The following is a 17,208-nucleotide window of genomic DNA, read 5'->3' as shown; positions in this document are numbered from 1 at the left end:
TATGTTGACTTGGGAGAAAGGTTCTGAAATTATTAGTATATTATGATTATTCGCCAGTGTTAGTAGTTAGTATGCAGGAAGTTTACATACATATTTGATCTGTGCAACAACAGTGCCACACATGATTCAGCTGAAACAGAAGATATCCTGTACAGTGAACCTGAACGCCCGCCCAAGAGGTCCTTACACAAAGGGAGCCTATTTTTTACCGCTTAAAGTTAAGCCACTACAAAATTATTACATTTCAAAAAAATTAGGAAAGATACATTTTAAATAATAATGAGTACATTTAATACATGTAAACTCTTTTTTCATATTATGGGATATGTAAGTCTTATCACATCTTTGTTATTGATATGATTATTTGTTTTTGTTGTAAAGCACAACAGTTTTTAAACCCTCTAGCATTGCTCATTTACTCTCGTCACAGTTGTATTGTTTGCACATCGGAGAACTATATGAATAAATAAATAAAACATCTATATATAAAAATAAAACTCTTCTCTCTCTCTTTATAATATACACGGAGTAAAAACGGTTTAAAAATCCAGATGTATTGAGGCACATTGGTGCCATCTGGTGAAAATAAATAAATAAAATCATCTAAATTACAAGAAGCCTATTTATTTATTTATATTAGAACAATGTTCATATGCAGTGAATCAGTTTTTGACATCATGATCTACAGTTAAAAAAATTGTTGTAATTGATTATAACATCAAAATTAACAACCAAAGACCAGGACCTGGCTTGATCCGCAGAACTTGAGTTTATCTGCCTATGATCTGCATTTCGGTGCTGCCCTTAATGGACTGTGAGGCGGGAAACTGTGACTGATTGCTTACGACTGACACTGCCCAAAACCTGCCGACGTCAGAGCCAGTTGCAATATTTATGTCCAGTGTTTACAGTCGGTGTTTAAAATCTGTGGTGTTGTATGTATTTAAATATGTTCAGTCAAAGGAAACTTAGGAGTTGTGTTGAGTTAAATCGCGAATGTTTTCATGCTAGTGTATTACCAAGCTCAATTTACAATAAAATAGTCTTAAATCCCACTCTGTCTCTCTGTTTGCAACACTTAATGGTTCAGAGTTCAGCCCCATTCATCAGCTCTTGTGATTTCCAAATGGGGTGATTTTGCATACTTTAGCAAGTGCCACAAAAGTCACCACGCTGTGTGCCATTTCGATTGAAGAAAAAATTTTAAAACTCTTCTGTAAAAAACACAAAAATAACTAAAACCAGTACCAGAGGGTTAAAGAAAAAAAAAATGTTATGACTATGCCCATACCTATTACTGGAAAGCACTGTCACATGTTAAAATAGACACTTGATGATATTACTAGGATTTGTTGGATCCAGAAATCGAGTTTTCTCTTCCAAGGCAAGTAGATGGCGGGGGAAGAAAACAAACACTCCCTCATTTACAATTGGAGATGATGGTACCCTCAGAATGACTCTCCTTGCAGAGATAGTGAGGAAGATGAGGAATTTTATGATTATGTTGATGAACATGGACCCTGTCAAATATGAGTGGGAGTGACACTTTTCAGGGACTGAGTAGACTCTGCGTTGGATGACAATCTGACAGGACACAAATTCTGATTCTAATTCCACAAGGTGAAAAGTTTGGACACGCTCTGTTCACAGGGATCAGAGATACACAGTATGCACATGCTGTAAATGTCTAATCTGTGTCCTTTTCACTGAGGCGACACAGTTTAACAGCAAGTACTGTGGAAGACCTTTTAAAAGCGCTTAAATGTATTTCTCCCAAGTAGCAACCATATTGCCACAGTCTCTCCACGCTCTTCCGAGAAAACTATTTCCAATATCCATCTGAGTCTCTTACTGTTCACCTTTTCTGCCAAAATTTGCCGGTCACATCTTTTCAAAGAAACAACATGGCAAAAGCTAAATAAAATTGTACAAAGTGTAATGAGATAAATTACCAAACAAAAGAATATCTGCAGAAGCCATTTTTTATATAGTCTCTCTGTGGCGGACCAGCTAAGGAGACATTCTACAACAAGAAGAGTGTGCATTTTCAGTCAGAAGACAAAATGGAAAACAAAATGATGTGAGAAAGGGTGAAATGTATCAAACTCTCCCTAATTTCACAGCTAATGGACATATCACTACTATGGGAACTGTGATGGCATTCCAATGTTTAAGTCTTCACCTTTCTCATTGTGGCCCATCAGATGTGTAATCAATGAACTCCACCCAAATGTTCGTGTTCAAAAACATGATACTTGCAGGTGTCTGGTTGGGGGCGTGGTAAACCTGACATGTCCACCTATCTTAAGCAATTTGTGGATGACATTCTACAAAAGTCAATTCACAAGGTCTGGAATGGAAAGCACCCACATACGAAAAAACAATTGTGGTGTCTAAGGTTTTCCCTGACGTATGCTCATGTGACCGCAGCAGCCCAATGTGTGCTTCAAGGTATACTTCAGTTCAATGGTGCATATGGATGTGGCCATTTGCTTAAGTGAAGGAAAAAAAACAGTGCCAAAGGGAAGAGGATATGCCAGAGTCTATCCACCCACTGAGGCACAAAAAAGAACCTATGGGCCATGTTATTGAATGTGGGCAGATGGCCACTGAGAATGATGTTGACCATGTTTATGGCGTGAAAGACAGTATCACCATTAGTCCTTCTGGAATCCCTCCACTGGTTTTTTGACATTGTGGACAGTTTTCCAACTGATTACATGCACTGTGTTCTCTTGGGGTGACAAAGCAATTCTTTGGACTTGTGGTTCAATTGCAGGTACCATGACAGCCCTTGGTACATTGGTACATCACATAAGCATGTGGATCAAAGGCTGCTTACCATCAAACCTCCATCTGATATACCAAGAGTACCACGGACTGTGAAAGTAGCACAAAGGGGGAAGGCTGCTGCAGAAGGCTGGCTATTGTTCTACAGTGGACTTGTTCTGTACAAGATTCTTCCACCAAAATTTTTGAAACATTGGCTACTTCTAGTCATGCTATTTTTTGCTTTCTTAAAAGACACAATCACAGAAAGTGACTTGGCAGCCGCAACATTCAAGATAACAAAGTTTGTGCAGGAGATACCAATGACATATGGCTTGTGCCAAATGTCCTTCAATGTCCATCAACTCACACACTTGCCCTTCCCTGTCCAAGATGTCTGGACCTCTTTGGTTTACATCTGCATTTTCATTTGAGGGCCCACAACCAAAACTGAAGAGGTTGTGTCATGGAACAAATTACATTCCATCTCAAATTGCACGGCAATTCAACATACTTCAGTCAAATTTCCTCAACTACTGAAACAACGATGACTAGCGCTGATGTCTCAAATAGGGGGGTGGACAAACTTGTCAATGACTGGCTAGGTGTTTATCCTCTTGTTGCTAAGGCACAGAAGCTGGAAGGTCTCGTTTTTGTTGGGTTGTTCTCGACAAAAAGTCCTAAATCACAAGGACACAAGTTCTTAATGCTTCCAGTCTGTGATCTATCTGACAAAGATGAGTACGCTGCAGAGATATATAACAGAGCCATGTAAACGGACAACTGTTAACTACAGAGCAATATGGAAAGGCAAACACAACAGTTTTACAGTTCAACTTAGAAATGGTTGCATTGGAAAGATTGAGTCAATTGTAAATATCATACATGATCACAAAAACAATCCACTGATCCCAAGTTCAGCTTTTACAAACTGCACCTGTGGTTTTTGTGTCTGAAGGATCTCCTTCCCATATAAAAGAAGTGGTGCCACTGTAACGGTCATGATGTGAAACCTTTGGAAGTTGTCCACAAGGTTGTGCACATAAGCGTAAAAAAAAACTGCTATGTTGCATTACAACCAAGCAACATAGAGCTTGACTGATATACAGTATAGGCCTAGCACAGAGCTCAGCTGATGTTTTTGATATTTTCATGGTACTTTAGCTGCATGGTGTTTACTGCAACTGCAAATTTCATTCAATTGGATTTATATTCTATATGAATCTGTATAAATGTATATAATTTCTAAAGTGAGATGATTAAAATGAAAAATAATGTATAAATGGTTACAACAATTTTATTGTTACCTAGAAAAACAGTACAACTTATGCAAACATTTTTACTGTCGGCATAGCATATGCCAGTTTTAAATAAAAATAAACTGTTTGTATCACGTTGTGGTGCGGGAGAGAAGAACGAGGAAGAAGATAAATAGCAAGTCTATAATAATCCACATCGAGGTAATTCACAACAAGAAAGTAGCAAAAACACACTTATACATCAACGAGACCAGACAACTAAACAGAATGTAACTTATAAGGGGAACGTTAATGAGGATAATGACATAACACACCTGAACATAATAACACAATTACACAGGAGACAGAAACTAGGTCACACAGAGCACATGGGGAACGAAAACAGGTTTTAGGCTGTGACAGTATGTTTGATCAGTTGTGTTAAATTATTTTACAATACAGATTTAGATTTTTACAGCATGATCTCTCTCTCTCTCTCTCTCTCTCTCACACACACACACACACACACACACACACACGATGTTATTCTAAAAAAAAGTTACTCTAAAAAGTAATTCATTAAATAATTCATAGAATAAAAAAAATCAAAGGACAAAGTAGAATTCATTAAATAAAAACCACAATGTTCAGTAAGATTCTAAGTAAGATCCTAAAGGGACACAGTGAAATTCCATTAAAATAAATCAGTATGACCAATAGGATTAAGAATCCAATAAGATCCTACACGACAAAGTGAAAATTCCATTAAAATAAATCGTAATGTCTAACAGGATTCTAAGAACCCAGTAAGATCCAACAGGACAAATGGGCATGTGCATGAAGATCTACTACTGTAATGAAAGAGGTTGCATTGCTCAGTAGGGGAGTTTCCTCTCATTTAAAAAATAACCTCCATGCGCAGGTGTTTGTGAAGACTGTAATAATGTACAGAAATACTTAAGTTTTTTAAACGCTTGGACTTGTTAGGTGATTGTGTGATAATAAGCAGAGAACTTTTTGTGAGATTGCGATTGAACCTGAATGTCTTTTAGCATGATTATAAATGCAGGGGTGGCTCTTTTGCGAGATTTTGGTTGCCAAACCATCACGCAGTTCAGCCTTTCTTTAGCTAATAAATAAGCAGTGTTCCGTGAATTTTGATTGGCTTTGTACCTAACAAACTATTATCGGGGCAAGCGTATTATTGCCTGGAGGACACTATTATGGGATTTCCATAAATTTCAGTAGCAGAGCAAACGAGTCAAGTGCCAGTGGATTAGAGACCTATAGAAATATCTAAACATAAAATGTCTAAAACAAATAAATTGTTATTCATTTGCACAAAAGCAACATGAACTAATATATGTATTGTGTTATAACAGAGATTTGTGAGATTGCGATGAACTGAGATGTCTTTTAGAGATTATAAATGCAGTGATCTTTGCTGACATTCTGGCAAACCATGCACGCAGCAGCCTTTGCTTTAGCAAAAAATAACAGTGTTCTGTGAATGTTGATGCTTTAATAACAAATATCTATCGGGAGCGTGTATGCTGACATTTCATAAATTTCATGGAGAAAAAAAGTAGCCTAGTAGCTAGTAATGTAACTAATTACTTTTGAAATAAAGTAATCAGAACAGTAACGTGGTTACTTTTAAAAGGAGTAATCAGTAATCAGTCATTTGATTACATTTTCAGAGTAACTTGCCTAACACTGTTCTTTATTGTGTAGTGGATTTTCATGCAGAAGTTGGATGAAGATAAATGCTCAGTAATGTGAATGTGTTTGTGTTTTATAACAGAGAGTTAAAGAGGAAGATGAGGTGGTGTACGCTGGAGTCACAGTGAGATCAAACTCTTGATCAAAACTGTTCTGTGATTATGACTGATTCTGGAGGTAGAAAGCTGTATTAGTGAAAAATGTTTTTGTTTGAATAAATATATGCTTAATATAAAGCTCTTATGGATACAATAGATGTTTATGATTTTATTTCTTTGAGGTTCACACTTGTGAGAATGTGATAATATATTGTTGCCACAAGATCATTTTGTCAAGGTAAAAACATTCTTATATCATGGCCACACAATGGGAGGTCATGGCCTAATAATCCTATGTAGAGGAATGAAATCCTATTCAAATGAACTTGGCAAAAAATTACAAAACTAGTGGTTTTCACTCACATATATTTTATTCTGTGGCACCATAAAGACAGCCCACATTACTTCTGTATTACATTCAAAGTCTTCTGAGGGGTCCCTCAGCTGAAATCATTGTCTGGGGGTCCCTGAGGGAAAATCTTCCCCATATATTTTCCTCTACTATATTGTATGACCTCACATTCATTCTTTGGCATTAAAAGTGGTGCATTACTCAGGCAAAGGGTTTTCTGGTAAGTTTTTACACACAAATTACAAAAGACAAGAAAATTAAATAATTTTGGCTAAAATGCCTTAATATGAGATGGTTGGCATCCTCTAACTCCATTAATGTTGTTCTGAAGCTTTAACTGTATCACCGTTACAAATGTGTATCAAAGATGTTTCAATTGTGCTTTTATATGTGTTTTGTATCATTTAAAGTTTCTGTAAGGATTTTTGGTGAATATGAATGGGTGATTCAGTGAAGGTCAAACATTATAGTTAATTCATAATGTGATTTTAATTGATTTTCTAAATATTTAATTGATTTCTTTGCATATTTGACACTTTGCGGGTTGTTATCCAAAGTGTTACCATTTTTCTTTTGTGAATGTGTGCATTGTTTTCATATTTCAAAACAAATAATTTTGTCAGTGCTGTAGTAACGGTGTACAACGCCATCTATTGGATGAACATGTTCTTGCACTAACAGCTCTCACATCTTCACTGTAACATTTTACAGTGTAAAAAATGTTGATATAGTGATATGCAAGATATGTCAATATTTTCTGTTATCATTATTTATTTACGCTTCTTTCTGTACAATATTAAATACACATTCTAATTTATTCTGTCAGTATTTTTTTTTGCCTACTTTTTGATCTCTAGAAAAAAAGATTTGCAAGCATACCAATACATACATTCGTAATAGGGTCATTCCTTATCCAATCAAGAACATTTCTGAACATTGGATTCTGTTGCTCAAATTTTCTGACTTCCTTTTGGAGCCATATTTATATTCCATTATCTTTGGAACTGAACCATATAGGGATTTAAAAATAAAGGTGCCAAATTAAAAGTTTGATAAGAAGCAAAATCTAAAATCACATTAAGATATCTTTAATACTTGTTGAGTTACAAGCATGCACACTTCAGGGGAAAAACACAAGAAGTTATTTTTCCCATTTTTGAATGGTCACCATTGGCATTTACTGCAACACAGATGGCTAAAATCATAGATTTTACTGATAGATCTAATAATCTATGTGTAAATAATGATGCTGCCATCTTTCTAAAGTAATTTCCCCCTCATGTAATTTGGTTAACAGTTTCATTTTTACCCTGTCTATAAAATTAATTAGTAAATATACATCCATTAAATAAATAAATGAATAAATAACCAGGTACCTCTGGTTAGGTACATATGGAATGACCCACTACTATCATTCAGCTCTATTCACTGCTGATTCTTTATTCTGTTAGTTGTGAAGAATAAATCTGTGAACAGTTGTCAAGTTTGCTGCATGAATAAAGTAATTAATATTATTAGATTAGTTTCTAATATGGTGTCTTTATAGCTTTCACATGCGCACCAGACAAGACCAATTAAGAATAATATATTACACACAATATCCCACATATAGTAACATAATCTGTAATCACTGTATCTTGCTTCTAAATTCTACATTTACTTACATTAAAAAAAGAAAAAAAGAATAAAAGAAAATAAAATTAGAGACACTACTAGTCAATTCAATAGAACAACTACTAAAAATAATGAATTGGTGTTATATTTCAGCGACCCGCGTTCAAGCCGCCTTGTTTGCATTCCAAAACACACTGTCAATCATACAGTCCATGACTGTATAAAAACATGAAGATTTCTGAAGAGCGGAAGCTCAAAGTGGGGCGGGTGGGGCTGTATGCCCATCTTGTGTAGCGATCACCGCTGATCACTGCCCCCAAAAATGGAGCCTTACGGAGCTCGAGACTCAAAGAGAGGTAAAGAAGTTTCTAAATTTGCGTCTCCAGCCACCCTGCCACCTGCCCTCTAGACCCAATCTCCTAAAAGCTCCTGCACTCACACACATAATCATCACATTTCTCAGAGGCATTTTTCCCACAGCATTCAACCAGGATAGGGTAACCTGCTAAAAAAACTGCAAAGAAAAAAAAAAAAAAAAAAAAAAAAAAGTACACTAGACACCTCACTTGTTGAAATGCCCATTACAGGCCTGTGTCTCTCCTCACTTTCATAGCAAAATCACTCAAAAGTTTTGTGTTCAACAAAGTGTCTTCCTTCCTCTCACAAAGCAACCATCTGGACAACTTAAATTGTAAAATAAAAATTCAATTGAAACTACCTTGCTGTTCCAAAATATTCCAAGTTGTCATTCTTCTAGATATATTTGCTGCATACAACACTGTTAATAATCAAATCATTCTGTCAACCCTCTCATCACTGGGCATCACTGGAACTACACTCCACTGGTCTGAGTCTTATCTCACAGGTAGGTCTTAAGAAGTTGCCTAAATCACATTAACTGGTCACTGGGGTTCCTCAGGGATCAGTTCTTGGGCTCCTTACCTTCTCTATATATACTACATCACTGGGACCTATCATTCAGGCACATGGTTTTTCCTACCAATGCTATATATACTACATAAAGCTCTACTGTACATTTCAAACAGATGATCCAATGGTACCTGCATGGGTCTCAGACTGCCTGACAGACATCTTGGCTTCGATGAAAGGTCATCTCCTGTAGCTCAACCTGGCAAAGACGCAGCTTCTCAACTTGCCAGCCATCCCATCAGTACAGCATCATTTTAACATCCAACTAGGCTTATCAATGATAATCCCATTGTGTTCGGGTGATCCTTGATGATCAGCTGACCTTTAAAGAATATATTGCAAAAACAGCATGATCATGTAGGTTTGCACTACACAACATCAAGAAGATCAGACCCTTCCGAAAAGAGCATGCAACACAGCTTCTCGTCAAGGCCCTTGTCATTTCTAGACTGGATTTTTGCAATGCTCTTCTGACTGGATCTCCAACATGTGCAATCAGACCTCTGTAAATGATTCAGAATGCAGAAACACGTCTATGTGGTCAAGGTGACCCAAGATAGCCACAGGAGTCACACCACTTTGCTCACATGCTCTGCACTTGCTCCAGTCACAATCAAGGTTCAAGAATATGGGTTGTGCATACCCGGCTGCTTCGTCCGGCAGAAGCAAAATCGTCTCCGTGGTCCTGGTGCTAATATTCTGGATTCTTCTGGCATTTGTATGGTTTGTGTACGATGGTTAGGTGGCAAATGGATGGCTAACCCTGAAGAGTTTCTGGACATCGGTGGTAGCGCGCTGAGTTGGTAGAGGGAGTGGCATTATTTTATGGCGTCTCACTTACTGGCTAAATGAATGAAACATCCAGATTAACCGTATTTTTCACTTGCTGTTTTGTGGTCGGTGATTGGGAAATCACTTAAAACCAGTTTTACCGTTCTCCATTATTTTTATCTAAAAGATTATAAATAGCGCCTCGGAATCTGGACAGCGTTGTTCTTTGTCATAACTTTTATGAAATTACACCTGAGTTGACACAACTCTAATTTAATAATAAATAATTTGAACTGACAATCGTATATTTGACAAATGTGTATGTTATAAGGTAGGTCCTTACCATAAGTTAGCTGGACATAATAAAATAAAAAACTGATACATGATAGTTAAGTATGAAAAAAAAAACTAACTGTATATAAAACATTTTGTGATTTAACCCTTGTGAACCTTCAGCTGGGAGCCCGCGCCAGCTTGTTTCTGTTTAGTTAATACAGAGTCGGACAATTCTCAGGCCTCAAGACCTGAACACAATTCACAGATGCCGCTAGCTGAGGTAAAAGTGATGTTAGCCTTAAGCTTGAACTGTATCACTGTAAAAATTACCCACGATTTAGTAAACTGCTAACTCAAACCATCTTGCGTAAAACAGATTGTCTCTTCGATTTAAACCATTTGCAATTTATTAAAACTTTGCAAATTAAGTAATTTGAAGTGATTAACGAATGTGCTGGTTGACTCATCTTAGTTGTATGAACACCGACATGCTGTTCGAACTCTGTAAATCAGAAATTACTGAAGAAAAGAGGAAACACACTCAGACTTTTAAACTTGTACGGGAGTTTAGTATGCGATTTTCTCACAGTTCAGACACGTGAAATAAAACCTCATTTAAATCGCCATTATGGTTTCCTATTGATCAGATCCTGATTTAACACACACCCACAGAAGATCTAATTGAGAATGAACTAAGGTTTAGATGTTGATTTATTGTTTCATTTGAAGTTACCATGTTAGAGATCAGTGTTTGCTTTAGTTGGGCTCTTGACCCTCGACTTCTGTCTTAGTTTGTTTTTTTCTCTGGTTGTTGTAACCATGTGTTTTTGAAACATGTTTGTTATAACTCAAAAACCCAGAGAAGATATTATCGGATAATGGTTATTATACAGCATATTGATGATAACAATCATCAATTATGAAGCTCTTAAGACTCCCAAATCTGACTAAAAAGGTGTTGTATAATTAGTTTGGTTGATTACAATGAAAGCAGATCAAAAAGCCAGTGGTCTTGTCATAACCAGTTAATATAAAACACTTTATGTACATAGATCTTTTTTCTGTGGCAGCAATTAGTCACACACAGACATCAATAATCAGAATATGAACCTCAACAATGGTGACAAAAAAAAACAAAAAAAAAAACATGCTGCAATGCATGCTTGGTACTGTGCTTTTTTTTTTTTAAGGTCACCATTGTTGAGGCTCACTATACTGACCAATGACTCTGTCAATGTGACTAATCTTCTCATAAGACTAAACTGTTTGGAAAGTCCCTTATATTAACTGATGATATTAACTGGTTACTAGAATCACTTTTATTATATAATCAAAGTAATTACACAACATCTATTTCATCAGAGATTAGACTCCAAACAGCTCAATAATTGATGATTATCATCACCAATACACAATCAACACCTAGGTACAGGTTAGGCAAACAATGTTAGCCTGAAGGCACTGTAAGTTGCTTTGGATAAATGCAGCTTTTGTTTTTGTGTTTGTGTTTGTGTTTGTGTTTGTGTTTGTGTTTGTTTGTGTGTGTGTGTGTGTGTGTGTGTAACACCTGAAGATATTTTTTTTTCTGGGCTTTTCAGTTACAACAAATGTTTTAGAAACATACGGTCACAACAGCCAGAGAAAAAACTAAGACAGAAGTCGAGGGTCAAGAGTCCAACTAAAGCAAACACTGATCTCTAACATGGTAACTTCAAATGAAACAATAAATCAACATCTAATCCTTAGTTAATTCTCAATCAGATCTTCTCTAGACGTCTGACAGAAATACAGTCAGTCTGGTTATTAATAAATGGAGCTGGTGATGCTGTTTGTGGGGTTGTTTAATCAGATCTTGAGAGATTTAATGCATTTTATTTCAATTGATTTCATCTAAGGCTGTGTCTGAAGTCAGTTGTAGCTCTTGTGTTTCTCTTTTCTTCAGTAAATCTGTTTGTTAACAGCAGCTGTTCATCACTAATTCACAATTATCACTCAATTAGCAAATATGCAAAAAAAAGTTTTTGTTTGTTTTTTTTTAAATGCATGCAACCATCAATGGCATTATACTTACATTAAAAAAGTCTTTCTGCTCTATTTTAAGACATCTTTAAAGGCTCATTTTAGGCGAAATAAGATTTTTAAAGACCCTTTACAGAGCAGCAGAATACCTGTCACTTTGAAATTATCTTTTATAGCCCGTAAAAGACGCCGCAGTAAGCCCCTGTGCTCCGGCGCTGCGGAAGTACATCATAAAGGGGGTTCGGTCCCCTCCATTGTCGCCCCCCTCTGCACGGCCACCGGATTTACAACCCAGCAAACAAACAGTAAACTTGTTATTGACACTACTGTCTGTTCATATGCAGAATACTGACCGATCCATTGGCACACTGGACTATTTTCTATGCACTTTTTACTCCATATTGCACTAGTGTAAACGATGTCCATATGTTCATCCCTTCTGCTTATAGTGTGTACATACACTTTATACATAATTCATTTGTATAGTCCGCATCATAGTGCACGATCTGTGCTTTCATGCGGGATAAGTATTTTAAAATCTGGAAAATTAGTGTCCATAAAATACTACCTTCTTTGTATATTTACTGCACATTGGCACATATTGGGGACCCTGTCGAGTCCTGTACTTACTGCTTATTGCACGTGCTGGGTTTAGATTCTAACTGCATTTCGTTGGCCTCTTGACCTCGAACCGACGGCCGCCTGTGACCAATGCACCGCGTGCACATGAAAATAAAGTTAATCTATCTCTCTAATCACAAAAAAAAAAAAAAAAAAATCCTCAATGTAATGAATTTCACATTGAAAAAAAATCCTCGTCCAAACTCTTCAGGCTTGTACTTTGTCTCGAGCCAACCTAACCAACATTTTGACTTCCTGACAAACTTGTTAATTTACTTGTTGATGTAAATGCCGGGTATAAATTAAACCCACTTTACCAGAAAAAGCCAATAACACTTTTTCTAATACCACCTATTCCCATACTAATCTTTAAAAATAACCATTTAAAATCGATTTCGTCTTGTATCCTTTCTCACAAATGATTTAATATTGCTTCTAATATCGGTGTTCTTTTACTTTTAAATTTAGGTGTCCTCTCCGTGAACCGGAGTTGCATATTTCCTGCAGAACATACACCGCCGCACGTGTCGTGTCCCCAACGAGTTCCAAAGACGAGATCTATATTTAAAGACTGTCCCCCTGGGTATGAGAGGAATGGCAGGAGGGGAGTCCTGTGGGTTTTATTCATCCAAAGAATTTGAGGGCTACTGCTCGGCTGATTGTTTTATCAGTGATGGAGGTGAATTTCAGAATGAGTAGATTTTTTTTTCTTGTGTCATGTCTATAGTCTTAATCTATATTTGTATATACAATTATATTTCATGTTTTGTTCTTTGAAATAATAAAAAAAAGATCAATGAATTGAACTGTGTTAAAATTATAGTTAATAAATAGATAAACAAGAACCATGGCAGAGGAAAGATTAAAATAAGAAAGGCAGTGTCTATAGATTATATTTACACTATGTTAAAATAGCAGAATTTTCTGCTATTTATACTACTTATTGCAAGTAGTGGCAAGTATCTGCACCTCAGTTGTATTATGTTATGTATTACAATTGTATTACATTATAAAACAGTATGCAGTAATAACTTATTGAGTGTAAATGATCATTTTAATTCAAATTATTAAATGGATGCCACCTTATTGGGACAATAAAGCTCTCCCTCACAACTTTTTGATTATTTCCTTTATTTTTATTGAAAATACATGCTTTTCTGATGTGATTTTAAATTTGAAAAAGGAGAAAAAAAAAATAGTCAAAAGCCAGCTCGAACCCGGGTCGATTGCATCAAATTATAATCAACACATGTTTTATCATCTGCACCACTAGAGCTGACGGCTGATTTTCATCTGTGTTACACTTGAATAGCTCAATAAGACATATATGAGGTGCTATTAAAGTGTAATATTACAATATACACAGTGAGTAAGTGCAACAGAATGTTAATATATTGTAAATAAAATACTACACAGATATTACAGAATAAACTCTGTAATTCTGTATAATTTTACCTCAGATGAAACATGGTTAAAATAATGGATATGTGCTGTATTATATTTTACTGTTGTTTTTTAACCATCTTTTTTTACACCTTAGTGTTCTTTAATACTTTAACATTTTATTAGAGTATTCTTTTTAGGCTTATGATGATAATTATCAATGTGTTTAAAAGATTTAACAATAAGCAAAAATCTCTGCAAGAAAGACACCAAATCTAGGTAATGTATTTAGAAAATTTGGATTTATGAATAAAACATTTACAAGATCGATAGCTTATGGTTACCAACAGAAAAATACAAAAATATATGAGAACTTTCAATGAGAAGTTTAAAATCATCTTTTATATAAAAGAAGATAAATAACAAACTTAAGTTCTCCCAAAAGAGATTTAACCTGATTGCAATAATAAGGAATAAATGTAGTAAAGTTTCTTCTTTCAGCTTTTGCAGATAACACATAAGAAGTTAGAAAGATCCCAAAAAAGGGGAATTTGAGAATTCATTGGACCAAACATTATGCAAAATTTTAAAAATGTACCTCTTTAATTTTATTAGAAATGCAGAATTTTTCAGGAAGTTACCATGCTCTCTTCCAATGAATATTGTCAAAAAAATTGGTCCAGAAAAATGTACATCTAGGGCATGTATATACTGAATAATGTAATATTCGCTTTATATATCTACTGTTACATTTTTTTTTTTTTTTATCAAGAAAACAAACTCCATCCAGTAAAAGTTTGGGCATAATTGTTTTCCTCTCATTATAACTCAGGTGTCTTAAATAAATGCACATAACTTGGAGACAAACTTTTGATAACAGAATTGAAGGATCTAGCTGGCAGGGGAAGAGATTATACAAAGTCATAAAATTCTTCATACTCAGTGATACCATCATCTTTAAAATAAATCCAGAACAAAAGAAACAATACCTCTGTCATACCACTTATCAATAAAAGAGACTTTCCCACAAATTAAAATGCTCTTGTATTATTCCAAAAATTTCTTTGTGGGGGAAAAGTTGTGTACATAACACACAATTTCCAAGCAAGTAAAGCTTGTTGGTGAAAGTTTGAAGAAATGCGGCAATTTAGAAGGGTAAAATTACATTTTTAAAGAGATCTAGAACCACCCTAACATCTGAAATATAGTATTGGGGATGTAGTACCAAAATTGAATCGACACTCTTGAACATTTTTTTTAACCAACTAATTCTAAATGAACTAACTAATTCTTTGAAATCCAAGACTTCTAATCCACCTTCAGAACGTCTGTTAGACAAGACAGATTTCCTAATTTTATGGGATTTATTTTTTCAAATAATATTCAGCAACATTTTATTTATATCAACAACAATTTTGTCATTTACAAATAAAGATAAAGCAAGGTAAACACAACGGGACAAACCCTCTGCTTTAGATATTAAAACTCTGCCATAAATGGATAGATCTTGTTGAAGCCAAGAATGAAAGATTATTCTAGTTTTCTTTATTTTAGGAGAAAAATGTAGATGTTGACGTGTTGATCTATCTTTAGTAATGGAAATCCCCAGGTACTTGACACAGTCTTTAACTGGAAAATTATGAATTGACGTTTGTTGGGTATCGGAAAATTATGAATTGTTGTTTGTTGTTTGTCAGGTACTTGAGACAGCCGCAGGAGGCTTCCAGAAAAGGACTGAATAATATGAATACTTAGAGGAATTTGATTTTGATCTTTAAGGAATAAGGTAGTATCGTCCACAAGTTGAGATATTTTAAATTCTTTACCAAATACAGAGATACCTTTCAAAGTGGGATTTTGTAAAATATTAAGTGATAGCAATTCAACAGCCAAAAGAAAAAGAAACGGGGAAATGGGATAGCCTTGACGCACTCCTCTATCACACATAAAATGTTTAGTGGTTTGCAAATTAACCAAAACTGAAGAGTTAATATCATTATAAAGCATTCTCACCATTTTAATTAATTTATTTCCAAAGAAAAATAAGATATTTGATTAGTTATTGTTGTTATAAATGAATCAAATGCTTTATAAAAATCCAAAAAAATTTATTTATTTAATAATGAATAAAAATTATGTGATTTAATAATAAATTGGTGCTGATCAAGTACAAGTTTTATATTGGAACTAATGTGTCTATTCTTCATAAACCCGTTTTGTGTTTCAACAATTATACTATTAAGACCAGATTTTAAACGAGTAGCAAATTTTTAAGCAAGTAATTTATAATCAACATTTAACAATGATATTGGTCTCCAGTTGTCAATTAAAAGTGGGTCTTTATCTGATTTGGGAATCAAAGAAATTAGTCCCTGCCTCATTGTGGGCGTCATCTCACCTTTGCCAATACATTCTTTAAACAAACACTACAAAGGCTGCTTTTAATAGGTCCCCCAAAGTAAATAAAAATTCAACAGACAGACCCGTCCAGTACCTGGGAGATTTTCCCTTTTTCCTTAGATTTAAGTGCCACTTCACTATTTCCAGTAACAGATACATCAGAATCCACATAATAATTTTAAATCCTCATTAATTCCTGAAACTTTATCACAAATATTCAAAAGAAAAGAATCACATTTATCTTGAGAAAACTGAGAAGTATACAATTCTTCATAACAGTTGTATACAAAAGTTGAGATCATTCCTAGATCTGTACATAAATCACCATTAATATTTAGGGCAGAGGGAGATGTTTTTTTTATGATTTCTTTTCTCAAGAGCAAAAAAATAGTTAGTGTTTATATCTAGTTTTTCTATCAATTTTGTAGGTGAATTTTTGAAGGTAATTTTTGAAATTTCTTTTAACATTTTTTTCATTTGACAGACATTATATTCTACCTCATCTTCTTTACTGGGATTATTCTTCTGCTTTAATAGACCTAACCTGTGAATAAGCTCAAATTCTTTATTATTTTTATCTCTTTTAATTTGTTTACTCCTATTAACAGCAAAGTCCCTAACTTTAAATTTGAAGAACTCCCAACTAAAGCAGCGCATGCATTTTAATGCACGCAAGATGCGAAAACAACTAACATCATCACGCAATGCAAATTACACATGCATGCGCTGTCACCACGTTAATGCGCATGCGTGTTATAGACATACCATACGTCACTTTGCGCACGTGCAGTAAACACATACCTGACGTAGGTACGTGTCGTCACCTCGCTACAGTCTGCAGCGAGGGGCGTAGGTACGTGTCGTCACCGCGCTACAGTCTGAGAACAACATATGCTCTCATCCAGATGTTGTCTCTTTCAGGGGCGCATCATAAAGAGGAAGATGCGACGACACAGTTGAGCAGCTAGAAGCCTGTATTAGACAAGAATGGGACAACATTCCTATTCCTAAACTT

Source organism: Cyprinus carpio, chromosome B3 (assembly GCF_018340385.1).
Source record: "Cyprinus carpio isolate SPL01 chromosome B3, ASM1834038v1, whole genome shotgun sequence".
Taxonomy (NCBI): Eukaryota; Metazoa; Chordata; class Actinopteri; order Cypriniformes; family Cyprinidae; genus Cyprinus; species Cyprinus carpio.
Note: the sequence above shows the minus strand (reverse complement) of the source record.